The following is a 19679-nucleotide window of genomic DNA, read 5'->3' as shown; positions in this document are numbered from 1 at the left end:
AGTTTGTTTTCTCACTTGATTCAATTTCTCATCTTCTTACCTTTATTATCTTCAGATAGATGCAATACTTTTTCTTAGAATTTGTCTGTTAATATTAGTGTTATTTGCATGATTCTGTGTTTTATTACTGCGACGGAATTGCTCTCAGGCTCATTAAATTTATGGTAATATTGAAGACAATTTTATTGTGTTACATTTGTTTCAGGATTCAAATGTTATTAATTTGGAAGGGGATTTCTATACACTCGTCCCATCCCCCTAATGAAATCAGTATCTTAAGCAGTTCCAGAATTTTTTTCTGATAATTCTTTATAGTCACTGGTCTGAGTAACAAAAAGACTTTGATAAGGTACAGCGAGATGAATCTTGCAAAGCAAAAGGAATGAGTTCTGCTGATTTTGGTGGAGATATCACAAATGTCATCATGATTGAATGAATCTTCTAACAGGAACCAGCTGATTTTATAGACAAAAGTCCTGATCCTCACTTTGATAAATCTCTTCTTATTTGAATGAAGATTGCAGTATTAGACCCACATGGAACTTGGTTGGAGGCCAACAATGGGAAAGGGAACAGAATTTTTTTCCTCATCTGATGTGCTGAGAATGGAGACATTAGTTTGTGATCAGAAATCTGACTCTATTGTTGTGCAGATTTACTCAAGCTATTGTGCCATAAGAGCAAAAAAGGGCAAGCGAGGTAAAAAGCCTTTTGCCTTAATAAGAATTACTTTTCACCCATGCTCACAAGAACCCCATGTGCTTGTTTACTCCAGTGACAAGTCGTACGTGAATGACTGTACACCTACATTTGCCCAAAGACAGTAGAAATAGTATCACATCTGAGAGTTCCCATTGCACTCCTGTAAAATCCTCAGAAAGGCTGGGAATCTGGCTCAGATGCTGTCTACAAAATGCGCATGTGTATGGCAGTTTGTGGTATGTACCCCAAAAGTATCCCGGTGCTCTATGCAAGGAGGGGAATGCTCAGCTGGAAGATGGTGGGACTTCCACTCCTGCACCTTAAAAGGTCCCTCTCAGCCACGGGGTGACTTTCTTCTGCCTTTAGAAGGATTCTGGGTCAAACTTGTTGAAGACAAAATGCAATTAACTGTTCTGAGATTTAAGTGCCAAGTATTGAACATTGTGCAAGACTGTCAGCCCACAAGCATTCTCTGCTATATGGAGATCTAGAAGAAATAGCTCAACTCATGACATTTCTGAGGAAAAGTGAATTTTTCAGTTCTTTGTCTCCCATGGAACAAAAACTAGGAGCAGATTCAATGCTGTATCTATTCCCAAAATTTAGCTCTCCGTGTTAAATGAGGTCTTGATCCATGTTGCAACAACTTCCATTGACAAAGAGCGATCAGATATATCTACTCCACAACCTCACAGGAATTGCAGTCATTACCTGTGTTGGACCATGAATCGTATATAAGCCATATACCTGTGGAAATACCACCAGATATCATTACTGATGGTACTGTTCCATGAAGACCACAATAGGCATTTTGGTAGTTTGTCAAAGTCCATCAGTACGGTAGGATTATTGTTGAACTCTATCCAAATCACCACATTTGGACTTTAGAAACCACACTGCACCCATTAACAGGCAGTTAACAGGCCGCTGACAGCGGCGGCAGCAGCGACAGCGACTTGAGGTTAGTGCGGGGGCGAGGACGGCATCGAGCTGTAACCAGGTGGTTTTCGTACTCATGACCGCCCTGGAGCGGCAGCCCTTGGAACAGCAGCCCCAAGCTCCTTCCCCCCCACCCCAGACCCAGAGGTTCCCAGCAACAAATCAGGAGAGGAGGGAGCATAGCTGGAGGCACCGTGGGTGATTTAAGCGATTTAAACGCACCACCCCCTGTTGATTGGGTGATTGATTGATTGATTGATTGGGTGATAAAAAGCCTCCTGGAGGGCAGGGACTAGTCCCTGGCCAGAGGGGAGAGGGAGAGTCAGCAGTGACTGTGTGAGTCAGCAGTGACTGGGTGTGTCCCAGGGCAGGAGAGGCTGCAGCCGTTTGCAGCTCGTTGGGGAGGGCACTGGGCGAGGAAGGTGCCAAGGAGCTGTGAACCAGGGGTGTCACCAACAGGTATTTCCCAGCTCAGTGAAAGAACAATGGTATCTACCCGGCGGAAGAAGACCAAAATGGATGTGGGAACCCAGATAGAGCTCCCACGGAAGGAGGCGATGGTGCAGGTTGCCAGCTGCAGGGAATGCTACAGCATCTCTGTGGTGTCAGGGGGCTGTGTGCGCTGTGAGCAGGTAGATGATCGGCTCGGCCAAGCAGCACAGCTGCAAAGCCAGGTTGAAAGGCTTCAAGCCGAAGTAGAAAGGCTTAGGAGCATTCGGGAGGCTGAAATGGAGATAGACTGGTGGAGCCAGGCTCTGCCCTCCCTGCAACAAAAATGGGAGCACCTGCCGGAGAGCTCCCAGGATCGAGGGACAACTGTACTCTGCCCCTCTCAGGTGGAAAACAATAACCTAGAGGAGAGGAGTGAGTGGAGGCAAGTCTATGGCCGTGGCAAAAGGCGAGTGCCCTCCTTGCCTACCTTGCCTCCACAGGTGCCTCTGAGCAATAGATATGAAGCCCTAGTGGAATACAGCTGGTCCAATGGGGATGTGGTGGAGAGGCAACCTATATCAGAGGTCCCACCACAGTCAGAAAAACCTGACAGGCGTATAGCTACCTCCTCCACAAGGAAGAAGAGAAGAGTTTTAGTGGTTGGAGACTCCTTCCTAAAGGGATCTGAGGGCCCAATATGCAGAGCTGACCCCCATCACAGGGAGGTCTGCAGCCTGCCTGGAGCCTGAATCAGGGATATCACCAGGAAACTCCCCAGCCTGGTGAAGGCCACAGACTACTACCCCCTGCTGATCTTCCAGACAGGTGGGGAAGAAGCTGCATCCCATAGTCTGAGAGGGATGAAGAAAGACTACAAGGCCCTAGGATGGTTGGTGAAAGAGTCTGGGGCACAAGTTGTTTTCTCCTCCCTCCTTCCATTTTCAGGGGATGACGTGGGATGGAATAGTAGGATTCTCTCTATTAATGCCTGGCTACGAGACTGGTGCTACAGGCAGGGCTTTGGGTTCTTTGATAATGGCTGGTTTTATAAGATACCAGGCGTGACCGTAATACATGGGAAAGGTTTATGTCGTAGGGGCAAAAGGGTTCTGGGACAGGAATTAGCAGGGCTCGTTCGGAGAGCTTTAAACTAGATTCGAAGGGGGATGGGGTAGTAGCTGGGCTTGCACCACTGGGGCAACGCTCTAGTGTTGAGGTAGACCAGGAGGCCTCCCATCCCCCTGGGGTGAAATCGGTGTGCTCAGCTCACTCCCTGAAATGCCTGTACACCAATGCGCGCAGCATGGGGAATAAAGAGGAGGAGATGGAAATCCGTGTTCGGTCGGGGGGTTATGATTTAGTGGCAATCACAGAGACTTGGTGGGACGCCTCGCATGACTGGAATGTGGTCATGGATGGCTATGTCCTGTTCAGGAAAGACAGGCCACTAAGGAGAGGTGGTGGAGTTGCTCTTTATGTGAGTGAGCAGCTAGAATGTATTGAGTTCTGTCCAGGGGCGGATCAGGAGAGAGTTGAGAGTTTGTGGGTGCGAATTAAGGGGCAGGCTGGCAGGGGTGATACTGTTGTGGGTGTCTATTACAGGCCACTGGATCAGGATGAGGAGGGTGATGAGGCCTTCTACAGGCAGCTGAGAGCAGTCTCGCAATTACAGGGCCTGGTTGTCATGGGGGATTTCAACTACCCTGATATTTGCTGGGAGGCCTACTCAGCCAGCCATCCCCAGTCCAGGAGGTTCCTCCAGTGCATTGATGATAACTTGCTGATGCAAATGGTGGATGAGCCAACTAGGAGAGGAGCGCTGCTGGATCTTATCCTTACTAACAAGGAGGGTCTGGTTGAAGAGGTGAAGGTTGAGGGCAGCCTTGGTTGTAGCGACCATGAGATGGTAGAGTTCAGGATCTCATGTGGCAGGAACAGAATAGCTAGCAGAATCGCAACCCTGGACTTCAGGAGGGCCAACTTTGGCCCTTTCAAGCAATTGCTAGGGGAAATCCCATGGGACAGGGTACTAGAAGGTAAGGGGGCCCAAGATAGTTGGTTAGCATTCAAGGACTGCTTCTTCCGAGCTCAAGATCAGAGCATCCCAGCAGGTAGGAAGTCAAGGAAGGGTACCAGGAAACCTGCATGGTTAAACAGGGAACTGCTGGGCAAACTCAAGTGGAAGAAGAGGGTGTACAGATCATGTAAGGAGGGGCTGGCCACTTGGGAGGAATATAAGTCTGTTGTCAGAGGATGTAGGGAGGCAACTAGGAAAGCTAAGGCCTCCTTGGAATTAAACCTTGCAAGAGAGGTCAAGGACAACAGAAAGGGCTTCTTCAAATACATTGCAGGTAAAGCCAACACTAGAGGCAATGTAGGCCCACTGATGAATGAGGTGGGGGCCCTGCAGACAGAGGATAAAAAGAAGGCAGAGTTACTGAATGCCTTCTTTGCCTCGCTCTATACTGCTGGAGGCTGTCCTGAGGAGCCCCAGACCCCTGAGTCCCCAGAAGAAGTCAGGATAGAGGAGGAATCTGTCTTGGTAGATGAGGGTTGGGTCAGGGACCAATTAAGCAACCTGGACCTCCATAAATCCATGGGTCCTGATGGGATGCATCCGCGGGTGCTGAGGGAGCTGGCGGAAGTCATTGCTAGGCCACTCTCCATCATCTTTGCTAAGTCGTGGGCAACGGGAGAGGTGCCTGAGGACTGGAGGAAAGCGAATGTCACTGCAGTCTTCAAAAAGGGCAAGAAGGAGGACCCGGGTAACTATAGACTGCTCAGCCTCACCTCCATCCCGGGAAAGGTGATGGAACAACTTGTCCTTGGTGCTGTCTCTAGGCACATCAAGGATAGGGGGATCATTAGGGGCACTCAGCATGGCTTCACCAAGGGGAAGTCATGCTTAACCAACTTGATAGCCTTTTATGAGGACATAACCCGGTGGATACATGATGGTAAAGCTGTGGATGTGGTCTATCTCGATTTCAGTAAAGCGTTTGACACGGTCTCCCACAGCATCCTCGCAGCTAAACTGAGGAAGTGTGGTCTGGATGATCAGGTAGTGAGGTGGATTGTGAACTGGCTGAAGGAAAGAAGCCAGAGAGTGGTGGTCAATGGGACAGAGTCCAGTTGGAGGCCTGTATCTAGCGGAGTCCCTCAAGGGTCGGTACTGGGACCAGTTCTATTCAATATATTCATTAATGACTTGGATGAGGGAATAGAGTGCACTGTCAGCAAGTTTGCTGATGACACAAAACTGGGAGGAGTGGCTGACACACCGGAAGGCTGCGCAGCCATTCAGAGACACCTAGACAGGCTGGAGAGTTGGGTGGGGAGAAACTTAATGAAATATAACAAGGGCAAGTGTAGAGTCCTGCATCTGGGCAAGAACAACCCCATGTATGAGTACAAGTTGGGGACAGACTTGTTGGAGACCAGCGTAGGGGAAAGGGACCTGGGGGTCCTAGTGGACAGCAGGATGACCATGAGCCAGTAGTGTGCCCTTGTGGCCAAGAAGGCCAATGGCATCCTGGGGTGTATTAGAAGGGGTGTGGTTAGTAGGTCAAGAGAGGTTCTCCTCCCCCTCTACTCTGCCCTGGTGAGGCCGCATCTGGAGTATTGTGTCCAGTTCTGGGCCCCTCAGTTCAAGAAGGACAGGGAACTGCTAGAGAGTGTCCAGCGCAGAGCCACGAAGATGATTAAGGGAGTGGAACATCTCCCTTATGAGGAGAGGCTGAGGGAGCTGGGTCTCTTTAGCTTAGAGAAGAGGAGACTGAGGGGTGACCTCATTAATGTTTATAAATATGTAAAGGGCAAGTGTCATGAGGATGGAGCCAGGCTCTTCTCAGTGACATCCCTTGACAGGACAAGGGGCAATGGGTGCAAGCTGGAACACAGGAGGTTCCACATAAATATGAGGAAAAACTTCTTTACGGTGAGGGTGACTGAACACTGGAAGGGGCTGCCCAGAGAGGTTGTGGAGTCTCCTTCTCTGGAGACATTCAAAACCCGCCTGGGTGAGTTCCTGTGTGATATGGTCTAGGTAATCCTGCTCCGGCAGGGGGATTAGACTAGATGATCTTTCGAGGTCCCTTCCAATCCCTAACATTCTGTGATTCTGTGATTCTGTTAATTAATAGCAGTGGTGAGTTTGTGGAAAAACTAGTGATGTTTAATAAGTCTTTTGTCTCTGACTTCTATGATGCTGTGTATTAGCAGAAGCGTGATATATGGCATTCAGGCAGCAGTGCGTTACACGTATTTCTTACTAAATGTCTACTGTTGAAAAGGAATCTATCTTTATCAAGCAAGAACACACCTGTGCTTCAAAGTCCTCTGCAGGATTAGCATTTACCACTGTGTTTTCAGATGTGTACTGTAAAGAAATTTATGCCTTGGTATGTATGAGGTCCAAAAGGGGAAAATAAGCTGTGTTCTGTGGAGCAGATAGAGTGAAGGCTGCATTTAGTGGTATCCAAAAGAAAAGTCAATTGGGTCAAACTACTCTCTGGCTTATTCTCAAGAAACTGAGTAATGACTTGTATTTTTTTAATGTCCTTTCTTCCTCTCCACTCCCAAAACTTCATTATAACCAAACTGTTAAGAGTGTTTCACTGCCCCACTGGAAAGAACATGGATGCACTTTCATGAGGGGACTGGTTTAGCTTTCTATGGATATTAAACATGAATTCTGAGCTGTCCTCAAGGAAGGATAGGTGCACAAGCACACACATGCAAACACCCTGGGAAGCAGAAAGGAAAACTTTACATCATTATTGCTTACCTCCCTACTACCTGGACTCATGGAAAGTTGACAGGAATTCAGCTCTTACAATTTTAAGTATTTATTTCTGTTACTTATGTACAGTCTAAATTTCAGGTCATCCCTTTGACCATATTTACTTCCTAAAGAAGTGGGAAGTGATATTACTGTTATCATTTAATTCTTCTGCAGAATGAATAAAGTTGGAATATGCAACAAAACTTCTGGACCAGGAATGTTAACAAATTATAGGGTTGTTGGCTGGTTAAGCTATTCTGTTTTTCAAGCTGCCTTCCTATAATTGCTTGACTCCGTACATATTTATATACATTTTCCTGTAAGATGACAATGGCTTCTAGCTTTCTGTAGATCAACACAAAACCAGAAAGATTATTTTGCCCTCCATATGTGGTGCTGATCTCTCTTCCTCTTCAATTTTGTCTCTGCTTAATATTACAGGAGCTAAAACTTTTCCTGATATCACTGTTTAAGCTAAAGAATAGCTGTACTTCCAACAAAATTATTATGGGCAGATAAAAAGAGGGGGAAGGTGGCAGTTGTGAAGGGCGATAAAGGCCTGCTACAAAATCTTTGTACCAAAAGGTGATCTACATTATCGAAGTCCCTGAGAACTCTGCTTTATGGTTTAATATATTTAACAAAATTTATATATATATAAATATTTATATTCCAGGCTTTTGTTAGTCTCTTTGCGACCTTAACAGTAATAGAGTTTTATGTTTTAATTTCCTTAAAGGAAAGTCTTCTTTGGAACCCATGAATGTTTCAGTGTTTTGGAAAGACCTAAATATCTGTTAAATATCTATTGAGACCTATGATTTTTTTTTTTCATCCACTCAGCAATCGTTTCATGTGTTACCTTGAGAAACAGGACTATACGTACTGTAAATAATACAGAAAAAATATATGTCTATGTACTATCTGATAAGCTGAAATAGCTCTGTCTGTTGGTTAATTATCCAAATACTAAAGAAAAGTTAGGCTAATGATTTCCAGACAGTTGTTATGCCATATCATGTTAAAGCAGCTGTTAACCATATGCACTACTGTAGTTTTGCTTATATTAACCATTATGAAATTTTCCTTGGGGAAAACGCTCACGTGCTTGCAGAGAACCTCTCTGCCCTCTTTTTAAATGAAATAAGTTGGTTATTCTTAGAGCATGGTGAATAATTTGTAACAAATCACTTGGTGATTTTCCCCTGCCTGTGAATAGAGATTGTGTTTTTCCAAAGCCACCATGCACCCAAGGAACTGAAGTCTCACCAGCAGTTTGGGACATTTCTATAGCTTGCAACAGAGCAAGGGGCAGCGCTGGGAGAGCCCTCCAGAACTGCCACTGGACGACCCTCGTGGCCGTGGGGATTTGGGATGCAAGGTCGTGTATCTTCATGGCACTGCGCTCTGCTGCACCAACCTGTCAGCTTGTCAGAGGCTAATGTGGCAATCCCTGACACCGCTGTTTTGCACAGGAATATGGCCCTGCAGCGGCATAGGGTTTCATCTGACCTTTTGCTTTTTGTCTTTTTGAGAGAGACACAGAGAGAGTGATCTGTGAATTCCTAGGGGCTTATGGCAGCAAATATTACAGCGATAACCACCAGAGGAACAAGATTTATGGACAGAGGCAGCCTCTTTTATTAGGCTGACTAATATAGTTGGAAAAAAGAGACAAGCATTTGGGTCAAAAACCCTTTTTCAGGTCCAAGATAGAAGCATGTCTTGAGGACAGCTTGTGTGGACGAGAGCTTGTTTGGTGGGGTTTTTTTGTTTGCGTTTTTTTCCCCCCCAGTTAGAGCACAAGAGCTACTGTGTGTTCTTTAGGAGTGTTGCCTCATTTTTCTTAAATCATTAAAACTACAAGATGATGTACATCTATTACCATTTTAATGAGTATCTACCATTATTATTTTCAAACTTGCAGAATGATTTATCGTCTTGGGTTGACCTAACAAAGAGAATCTCTGTTAACTCAGAATGAGACTACACTTACTTAAACTTATTTTAGGAGTATTTGTCTGAATTTGTTACAGCTGTCTTTGTGTCCTCAGTTGCATTCACCTTCTGTGAGTATTCAAACAAATGTTCATGAAAATAAATGAACTTTAAGATGAAAATGCTTTTATTGAATAATGGTCACAGAAATGTTTTGCCTTAAAAAAGAGTTCACCCTGGTCACAGTGTGAAAGATTCATATTTCTTCTCTCTGCCTCCCAACCCCAGAGCTCAGAAGAAGGGAGTTGTACAGGGATATCACCTGCAAGACTTAAGACATGTTCCTTCTGTTCAGTGTGGGTAAACCCTGGGTGTTGCACACCAAAAAGAGATGGTGGATTGAGACCAGAGGAGAGCACTCACTGTGGTCAAAGGTCTAAGATTGCATCTTACAAGTAATGGCTGAAGGAATTTATGTAGTTTAGTCTGTAGATGACCTGTGAGCAGAGAACACGGAGCATATAAGAAAATAGCTTCTACTAAGGCTTTTTTTTCTGAAGGAAAGTCTGCCACAGATGCTGCAGTTATATCTTTCGTATTGCCTGCTATCTGTGGAGTTAGTAAAGTGGTCTGGAAAATCAGGGAATTTTGTTTTTTGGATACAGCAAATTCATGGATATTTCTCTTTATACATTTGGATCCACCCAGGCCAGAAACTGCAGGGCTGGGAGAGCTGTGAGTGGCTCCCTTGCACCCCTCCAGTGCCCCTTTCCTTGGCGCCCCATGAAGTCCTGTGACCCTAAGGGAGGGATTTTGCTTCTGACTCCTCAACTTTTCTTGCTAGGTGGGAGCCCTGGGCAGTCTGACTCTTGCCTATGGCAGTTCCTGGCATAGATACCACCTGGCATGTGAAGTATTTCATATTTATAAAGGACTGAAAGTATACTGGGACAGTGACCGCTTCTCCCCACAAGCATCTAGAGTGTTAAACACAACGATACTGTTGACTCAACTATACCCCAGTAAAAATAACTTCTAGGACTGTATCCACATGTCTGTTGGTCCATTAGTCTTGTTTGTCTCAAAAGCTAGGCAGAGGTTTTTTTTCAGATGTTTCCCATGGGAAAAGAGCTTTGCATGGCCAGATTATTTGGAGATACTGCTTTAAATGACCTTGATCCTGCAAAACTCTTTTTTTTTTTTTTAATCCATTATGATACCTTTCTCATTTTTTAATCCAAAAGAAAGTGCATTCCAATCCTTTTCATCCCATCCTCCAAACTCTTTACCAGTGGAATGGCCTGCTATGACTGCAGCACAATTCTGGCTGGAATAAGTTTTAATTAGCTGCCAATGATGTCATGTCCATGTCTGTGTTAAAGGCACAGGTCTAAGTGTTCCTCCTTATTTAATGTACTGTAGAAATTCCATTTTGGGATAGCATTAAGATGCTTCAGAGCCAGTCTTGTATTTCGCCTGTAGTTGAGACACTTGGCCTTCAGCCTTCTGACTTCTGACACTACCCCAGTTGTGCTATAATGGTCCAGAAATACACTGCCTGTTGTGTTTTATTGCTTATGTGAAAACTGTCCAATTCCTTGTCAGTTGACAAGGGAGGAGAGTCACATTGAAGGATTGCACAGCAGTGTGTCTGGGAGCTACGTTATTTCACACCAGCAGCAACCTTTCAGTGTGTGCGCGGCAGCCCAGTAGAGGCTTGGTGCTCTTGCCATACAGCAGAGAGCAAACCCCATTGTAGTCACTCTCTCTGCCAGAAAGACTAATGTATGTTGCCAAATATCTCCCCTCAACACATTTATTGAACATTAAAACAGCAGAATAGCATTGAATGAAGTCCAGTAATTTTATAGGATATATTTTAGTCACTAGACTTTGAAGACTAGTCCAACGTTAATTATAAAGTTTCTGTGTCTGGATAACATATTGTTAACAGTTATTTTGTAAGTGCTAATGGCAAGATGGAAGATTTCCAATAGTTTTATTGAGGAAGTGGCAATTAAAATGTTGAGCACTGCAACATACATACAAAATAAAAATAATCCTGCATACACAGCACTTTATGCCTAAAAAAAAAAGAAAACAGAAAAAAACAGGGCTGAATATTTTCCTTTGAAATAAATGTAACCATTTTATTTCTAGAAAGTTTCACTTTTGAAAAAAAAATAAACATTGATTTACTTGCCAACTTCAAATGTCATGAGTTTTGAACAAGTTTGACATTGTTTAAAAGCACATCGTGAAACTATTAGAAAGCTAAGACAAGTTGCTATGTTATGTTTTTCCACACACAAAGAGCAACAATATGTTCTCAGTTTGAGCAACTTCTTTTAGATTAAGGGAAACAAAACAAGAAAGAACAAAAGCAAAGTGTTCACAAGAGTGTGTGGAAGTGTCTACATGGGGAAATCTTTAATGTGTGGGTGGGAAGAGGTTCTCTGCAAGTGCTACCACTAGGTCAACTGGGCACATCAATGCTCCTGCCATGGTGCCACTGCATGAAATCAAAAAAAAAAGGACTATCCATGGCTCTGTATCATCCATCAATTAGCAGGCTGACACAGATCTTGCTTTGCAGAGCAAAGGGCTACCACCTGCTAAAAGGAGCCATGGTGGGATCTATAGTGGAGATGGGAATCCAACAGCACCGGGGTTGGTTTTTAGCATGAAGTTGGTCAGTGCGAGGCACATCATAATCCGTGCAAGCTGATCAGGAGCCGGGGGCTCCAACTGTTTGAGTGGGTTTGGGTTTGCCTGCAACAGACCTGTTTTAATCTAAACCTGCTGCAGTGGACAGGTTTTAAGGCCCTTCCTTAATGCTTTTCCAGATGGCTGTGTTTCCAAACAGCTCAGTGAGGCTGGATTTCACATCCTCTTCTGGCCAAGTGGATGTGAGCTCGCAGCCTTGGGGAGCCGAAAGCCGCTCTGGACTCCCGGGGCATGTCCCCGGCTCCCTCAGCAGCACCAGAGCAGGTAACAGCCTTGGAAGCTGCAGGTATCTGGAAAGACTGAGGAGATGCATTTCCTAATTTTCCAGGCCCTTCAGATCCCTGAGCATTGATCAGCTACAGAAGAGTGACCCTGGCTTTTCCTCTCCTTCCCTCCCTTCTCCTCCTCCTTTCTCCCTGCTCAGTGGTCCTGACACAATCTTGGTAGGTAGTTGGCACTGCCTTCCTGGTTGGGAGTTTTCTTCCTATTTCCAGTCCAGTGCCTCCTCTGTGGAGAAAAAGATGCATCACAGGTTTTATTTACCATTTTGAAAGACATATTCATTTTAGGGCAGTGTCCGATGAAAACCACTGAGGGAACAAACGCCAACTTTGGGCATTTGACTGAAGCACATTATTCTGCTGTTCTCTGTGTAGTCTCGCCCCTAGTGAGGTGTCTCTAGGGGGAAAGTCAGCCCATCTGTGATCTGAATCACCTCTGGAGAGATCTTTCACTCTCCACTGCCTACAGGGAAGGATATTCCTAGCCCAGGTGCAACTCACAGCTCCTGAGGTTCAGTGGGGCAAACCTGGACCATCAGTCCCGAAGGCTGCTCGCTTGCTTGATCAGACAAAGCAACAAACCTATGACGTGAAGGTGCACTAGCATGGCAAGAGGTGTTTTGTTGAAGCAAACAGTAATATAAAAAATGAATGAAGTGAATAACAACCCATGACTGAATGTTCCCTGCCTGTTGTTCCTACATTTTGCCTTGTATTTCCACAGGAGGAAAAAAAAAAGAAAGAGAAGGGAATCATTGCACTTGATCTCTTTTTTTTTTTGTTTTGCTTTGTCTCTGTTTTCCCATTTTTGCACGGTCATAGAAGGCAGCAAGGGGATTCTGACCAGCCTGAGCACACACACACCATGCATAGTTCTCCAGTGTGACCTCATGATTGTGTGGCAGAGCACAAGGACTGGGTTTTGGGGTTTCTTGCGGTCCCTGGGCAAGCTGTAACAGAGGGCAGTCAGCTTCCCCTGAAGCTGAAAGCTGTGATGCATCAGTGATGTCTGTCTGGACACAGAGTAAAGATGTTAATGCAGCTCTAAAGAAGCCCAATCCCATTGACCTCTTGTGAGAGCCTAATTCTTTTTCAATGAGCTTTTAAAAATATGTTACCTCTGATCTGCAGTGCAAGGCTGTCCGAGTGCAGCTTATAGAACAGTGTTTGAGGGCTGAGCACCTCTGAGCATTGGGGAAGTTTGACTTCACACCTTGTATGATGGCTCAGGTGTACCTCTCATCCATCAGTAGTCAACCCTATTCAGCCCACAGCCCCCCTTCTAATTTTTCAGGGAATGTGCCTGTCCCCAAATGTAAGCCTTCTGGCAGCAGGAGGTTGCCTTTTGCAGTTACAATTTCCAGGCCCTTTCAGAGTAGTGTACAACTTCCAGAGGATCCACGGGCTGAGACCCATCATGCATTCAAATGGCACCTCAGCTCTTTGCCTTGAAAATACTAACCTGTCTGATTTTAAACACTGAACTTTGCCCAAGAGGAGTGCCCCAGGCTTGCTCACGGCAGAGGGGTAGGCTGCTCCACAGGGGTCTGGTTCCTCCTGCCAGCTCTCATGACCACCTCCTGCAGGGAAAGGTGGCCAGCTTTTGCTCCTAATGGCCCTCAGCCCAACCTGAGCTACATGGACATGCAACTCCCACCTCTGCTGCTGCTGTTGTGGGGAGTTGCAGGAGCATCACCTGTCAGACAAATGCTTTCTGAAGAACAGCCTTTAGCACCAGTTTTAGCATCAAGTTTTGTGAGCAACGTTGAAGCTGCTGAGTCCTGAACTGGGCAAGGAGTGACTGTACTGGGAGAAGCAGCTGATGTGCCCTCAAAGAGCATGCTTCAGCTAGCCGCGGGGCTGCAGAAAGGGACCAACAGGTATTAGCAGTTATATGGAAAATGCAGTAGTGATAAAATTGCACTTTTGAGATGTTCAGCTGTAAAACCTGCCACAGGCCCTTTTCTAAATCAATCCAAGCTTTATGTATAACTTGATAAAAGATTTATTAGGTGAGGGATAATAAATATGTAGAAAAGAAAGGTATGGAAAATAAAAGTAATATACCTGTAAAGGTCCGCTATACTGAGCTGAACTAAACAAGAACTTGCCTGGGACAAGTTGGTCCATACGAATATTTATTAAAAAAGAAAGAAAAAAAAAAGTATCAGGGTATAATGATCCCATGTAAGGTCTATGGTAGAGAGCAGCAGTTTCTAACCAGTCAGGCTCTGCTTCTCCATCTATTTCTCCAGGGTCTCTGTTGGCTTAAAAGTGAACTTTGAGGTGTTAGGTGTTGGTGTTTGTGCTGTTGTTCACAACAAGTCACAATCATACTGCAGCTCAAGATCAAAAGGCATGAAGCAGCACACTCTGATCACGAAACAGAGATCACGGAGGTCAATACCAGATGCTGTCTGTGAGTGGTTAAATGATCCATCTGGTAACTAATGGGACCTTGACACTGTGAATTACTGTTGTTAAGAAAGTTAGGAACACCTGGAGAGAGCACTGAAAACTTTCCAGGAAACAGTTATACTGGTAGTTTTGGTGTGGCCCCAGTAGTGATCTAAAGGCAACGTGCTTGAAAACATCCTTGCAGTACACTCTGAAAACTGTGCCAGGACTGAACTGGTGCATGGAGAGAGATACTCCAAGAGCAAAATTCCCTATTCACAGATAGACTTCTCTACTGATGATGTCGGCATTTTTCATGGAGAGTGGTACTGTCAGTAGAGAATCTTCTCCAGAAAAAGCCAGCAGTAACAAACATTTATTTTCATTATTCCATCACCTAAAAATGTCAGCAGTGCTTTCTATGCCATCTCTCTTTGTCAAGATATATCTATTCTGTAGAGAGAGCAGTGAAAACACTTCACACCAAGTAAATGTTTAAGCGTGTGACCGTTCATGTCATTATACTTTATTATAACAATTCTCTTCAAAGGTAGCATATAATATCAAATAGGCTTGTGAGAAAACAGTATGTCATTCCTGATTTGCCTCTGCTCATGGACAAAATGTTGAGGGTTTTTTGTTGTTGTTGTTGTATTTTTTTTCCATTGGACTCTAGCCTAAAATGAAACAGCACTAGAACAGAGGTCAAGAACTTGGAAGAATTCATTCAAGGGGAACCAGGTACAGCTTGATTCAATATCGATATTTCATATGTTCTGAGATTGTGGTTCAAACTACAAGATAGCAGAACACCATTTTTATAGCTTTCCATCTGTGAGAAGTTATTTCTCAAAGCACTCTGTATGAGCAATCTAACAGATATTCATTTTTGAGATCATATATTCTGCTAAGTGGGATCTTTTTGATGCACAATCTGGCTGTGAGAGTAATTTTAAAACTAGAGAGAGAGTCTTAGAGCCAGATTCATAAAAATAAATATCTTCCACACAAAGTTATTTTCTATGATGCATTAACTCCTCTTTTTGCAGGCATTCGGAGGAAAATAATATACTCAATATTACATACTTGTGGAGCAAAGGAAGAATGAATCAGTGCAAGAATCATAAGGAGATGATAAAGCTTACGTTTAAATAATAAAATGCACATACCCTTTCTTTAGAAAATATTTTCTTGTTTATTTCAGGACATAAATGCAAATACTTTGAGTTTGAAACAGCCAAAATTCTTCGATGACACAGCAGTAAGAGCGTTTTGCATTGATGCACTTCCAATTATGTTGCAGTTGTAGCATATCGCACACCTGGTATTTAAGGCACTTTGGAAATGTTGGAAATCGGTTTCACCTGTCCAGTATCCAGGACTCTTCTGAGACCAGTTGTCTTGACAGGCCAGGCTGGATAAGGAATCTTGTTTTATGTGGCTAACAGGGCACTAGCATGGCTAGCGTCCTATGCCACTATCTTTGATTTCCCAGTCCAGATGAGCAGGAACTGATTTAGAGTAGGGATGACTGGTGGTGACCTTGGTTGACAATCTGTAGCGAGGCTTGACACATGCCTTTGGACACATAAGTGAGGTTTCTTAACCCACACTGTCACCACACCTCTCGTTTCATCTTATCATCTTTTTGCTGTGGTAACAAGAAATCACCAATGAATTTGTAGAAGCCACAGTCACTTATGTCAGAGCTGCATTTGAAGTTCTGTGTCTGATGTTATGCAGAAAAACATGGGAATTGTGGATAAAACAGCTTTTTCTGGCTTTATCATCCATGACCCTTTTGAATTACAGCAACAGAATTACACAGTGTTAGCATCTGTTGCACTCACTATCACACTACATTTGTAACATTTCTACGAGCTTTTGAAGCATGTTGCAGTGGCATGTGAGCTTCCAACCAAGGCTGCTTTGTCCTTGGATATGTGTGAATGACTGACCAGGAATTCTCGCTCATTCTGTCCTACCAGCCTTGTCCCTTTCAGTTTTGCTTGCTCCAGCTCTAAATGCTTTAAGCATATTCTATGGCTAAGAAATGAGAACTAGCAAATAAATGCCAGAGGTTAAATCCTGACTTTACCAAAGGTGTTGGGAGCTCTGCCACTGTTTCTTGCGGAATCAGGCTTTTAGCTCAAATTGAGCAGGTAGAGAAATCCACGTTTCCTCTCATATTTCCTTTTCCCCCCCTCTCCCCAGGGTGGCATCCAAGTGGAAAGAGATCAGCTTCCATATACACGTAGGATTTTTGAAAGTGTCTCTAGCTAGTCATAGCAGTAACAGTAGCTCAGACCAAGCTGTTGAATATCAGGAATTACAGATATTTCTAATGTGTAAGTGTTGACCAGTTCCATGGTAGATACGTAATAAATCCAATGTTTCTGGAAAAGCCACCATCAGTACATGTGCTCTGTACAGACAATCGTCCAATGCTTCATGCACACATCAACCTTACGGTGCATGCATGGATGACGTGCTGGGAGGAATTGCTAGATGTGCCTCACACAGTCAGGTGTATGTGGCAACTCCACTTATGGCAACTCTCTGCTGAAGCAGGGTGACTTTGATGCTTTTTGTGGGTGAAGAAATGATTATCAGAGTGGATCAGAAAGAGATCTTCATCTCCTGGGGTGTTTTGTGACGTTATAGGCATCCACCAGGGAAGGCTTGAATTTCTCCGTTTGGGGTTTAATAAGGAAACATATTTGTGTATCAAGAAAAGGTGAAGGCTTTTTTATTTTTCCTCATAAGGAAGGAAACATCTAACTCACTCATTAAAGCCAATTCAAGCTAAGACACTACTCCATTTATCTGCTTTAGAGCTTTCTTAATCCACCTCTGTAGCCTTCCAGGATGAAAGGACAGTGCTTCATACGGTTCATGGTATCTTTTGGTCTTTTTCTTCTCTTGCTGCAGGAACAGGTCTTGGCTGAAATATCAATAGACAGTTGTCTGTCACCCACCTCTGTTCTCATGCTCCATGCACTTGAATTTTCATACATCCAAATTTTGAAAGAGAAGAAGTCTTGTGACATGTTCTAAAGGCGGCCAGTCTCCACTCAACTTTAGCCTCCTCCAGTAAACTGCTTCCACAGCAGGATCTCTTGACCACGAAGACTATTTCTTCCACTGCTTTGGGTTTTGGTATCTGTATTGACCTGGAATAGTGCAGTTGTCTTAATGGTTCTTGGACAATTTAAAATAAAAGCAAAATAGCAATGGTAAAAGCTGATAGCAAATAATATAGCAAATAGCTAATAGCCAAAGCAATAGCAAGTGAAAGGACCAGGTCAAAGGAAGGAAGCCCTTATGATGGCCTATATTATTACAGGAGAGACCTGTTGTAGTCCTCAGGACCTAGAAACTCTCCATTGCTCTTGTATTAAACCCCAAATTTGAAGGCTGATGGCTCTCATTCAAAAAAAAAAAAAATGATATGGACACACAGGAGATCTAATAGGGGTTCTCTAACGTTGTACTCCAATATTCATTCTTTTTCTGTCTGTCTAAAGATTCTTCTCCTGTGGGAGCATGAAGAGGGGCCTGAGGGGGTGCCTGCTGCATGCAAACATGCTGTAAAAATGGCAGCAGTTTGAGTGTGGGGTGTGAGGGGGGATTGAACATGTGCATGGCATTAAGTCCCATATCACCTTTATCGTTTAAAGCAATGAGATCAGCAGAGCTCTTTGGAGGTATAACTCCATCAGACAGCACCACAGATGCTCTGCCCTCCCTTAAAGATAGAAAGCAACCCAGGCTTAGTGGGATTAGAGGGCTTAAGGAAGAGGCTTCTCCTGAAATAGTCCCAAGAATTGAAGCGGTGCTGGATACTAGAACATCTCCTCAGCAAAAGGAAAAGATACATTTTGAAATGCATGGGGAGACCTTTGGTATTTCTCCCTCTCCAGATGACCAGACAGCTGGAAGGAGTCAGTACAAGTCAGCTTAGCTTCAACTGTGAAACCCTTCATATAGGTCTCCATTACAGGAATCCTCTGAAACTTCAAGTCTGAAGAGTCTGCTTTGACCAATCTAAGAATAGAAATGAGCCAGGACTGAGCAGCAGCATGGTGAAAGAGACTTTGTAGACCTCAGAAAAGAACAGAGAAGATAAAGGGTGTTTCACACCCTCAAGCATTCAGCTCTGGAGATGTTTGCTGCAGCCTCTGACTCTCCGTTACTTAATGCAAATGTTGCAGAGGTTTGAAATGGTACTACAAGTACAATGTGTGGATGCATTGACATTTTCCAATGGGGCATATTAAAAATGGAAAGAAATTAGAAACTCATATGTGGCTTGTAACTTCAAACATCTCGACAAGATAAATATATGCAGAGCGCTTAACAATGCCGTGCAATGCTTTTTTGAAATATATACTCCCTAATGTACTTGTAAGCAGGGGGAGTTCAAACAGCAATCAGCCAAAACTGAATAGGTACATTCCATCAGAATAGATTTTCCTTATAGTTGCCCTCAAAGCAGCATCATTTCTCATACTACTTGAAGCTGATTTAAGTGTTGAGTCTGTGCCAATTATTTGTTAAGCCTTCTGTCTTCATTTTATAGCTTATATGATACAACTGACCAACTCACAGAAACATCTGTTGCACACAAAGGCAAAAAGTACTAGCATCCTATCAACGTTTAGATGGTCACTTTGTCCCTTTTCTGCACCGTTATCTCTGAGGGTGACCTCAAATGCAGATTACACTATTCTGAAATGTTGTTTTGTTTGTTTTGTAAAGGTGGGAATTTATTGCTCATTTAATCTAAGTCGATCTTTGTTAGCTAAGTGTACAATTAAAATTACAGTATTTGATGTAGATCTGGGTGGCTTATAGCACCAGTCTCTCACTTCTAAGCATGGAGTTAAAGTTCAGCCAGAGGTCTTGTATAATATGAGTTTTCAGGGATTTTAGTGTAGTCCCCACTGGAGTGTTATCTACAACACAAACAACTATACATCATTTGGCAACTGAGGACAAAATTTGATTAGGAGTCACCATATTCTAGCGAATTTTAACATGTCAAAGAGTATTCTCCCTTTGCACAGCAGTTATTTCTGGCAAGACCTGAAATTGTTAATGAAGAAGAGGAGATTGGCCATACTATCTAGACTTCAAAGTGTATCAAATTTGGCACTTCTCTAAACAAATCTATAGCATGATATTTCACCTAAAAGACTATATTGAAAGGTGACTAACCCAGTGCCAAGGAGATCTGAATCTCTCACTCAGAAACAATTCTTTGCTTTTCATTATGTTTTATAGGTTTGATTTAACTCAACACTGCCTAGTGCCTAGTGCCATATTCTCTAAACACCTTGTAGCGAATGGCAGCACTTTATAGAAGAGGGTCCCTTCCTCAGCAAAACTGTTGCACATTTTAACAGTGGGATTCATTTTGCCTAAGTCTATCTGTGTGAAAATTGTCTAGTCTAAGCAAGCTCCTCCTACAGTTAATG

This window comes from Nyctibius grandis, chromosome 1, assembly GCF_013368605.1.
Source record: "Nyctibius grandis isolate bNycGra1 chromosome 1, bNycGra1.pri, whole genome shotgun sequence".
Classification (NCBI taxonomy): domain Eukaryota; kingdom Metazoa; phylum Chordata; class Aves; order Nyctibiiformes; family Nyctibiidae; genus Nyctibius; species Nyctibius grandis.
This window is presented reverse-complemented; position numbering follows the sequence as displayed.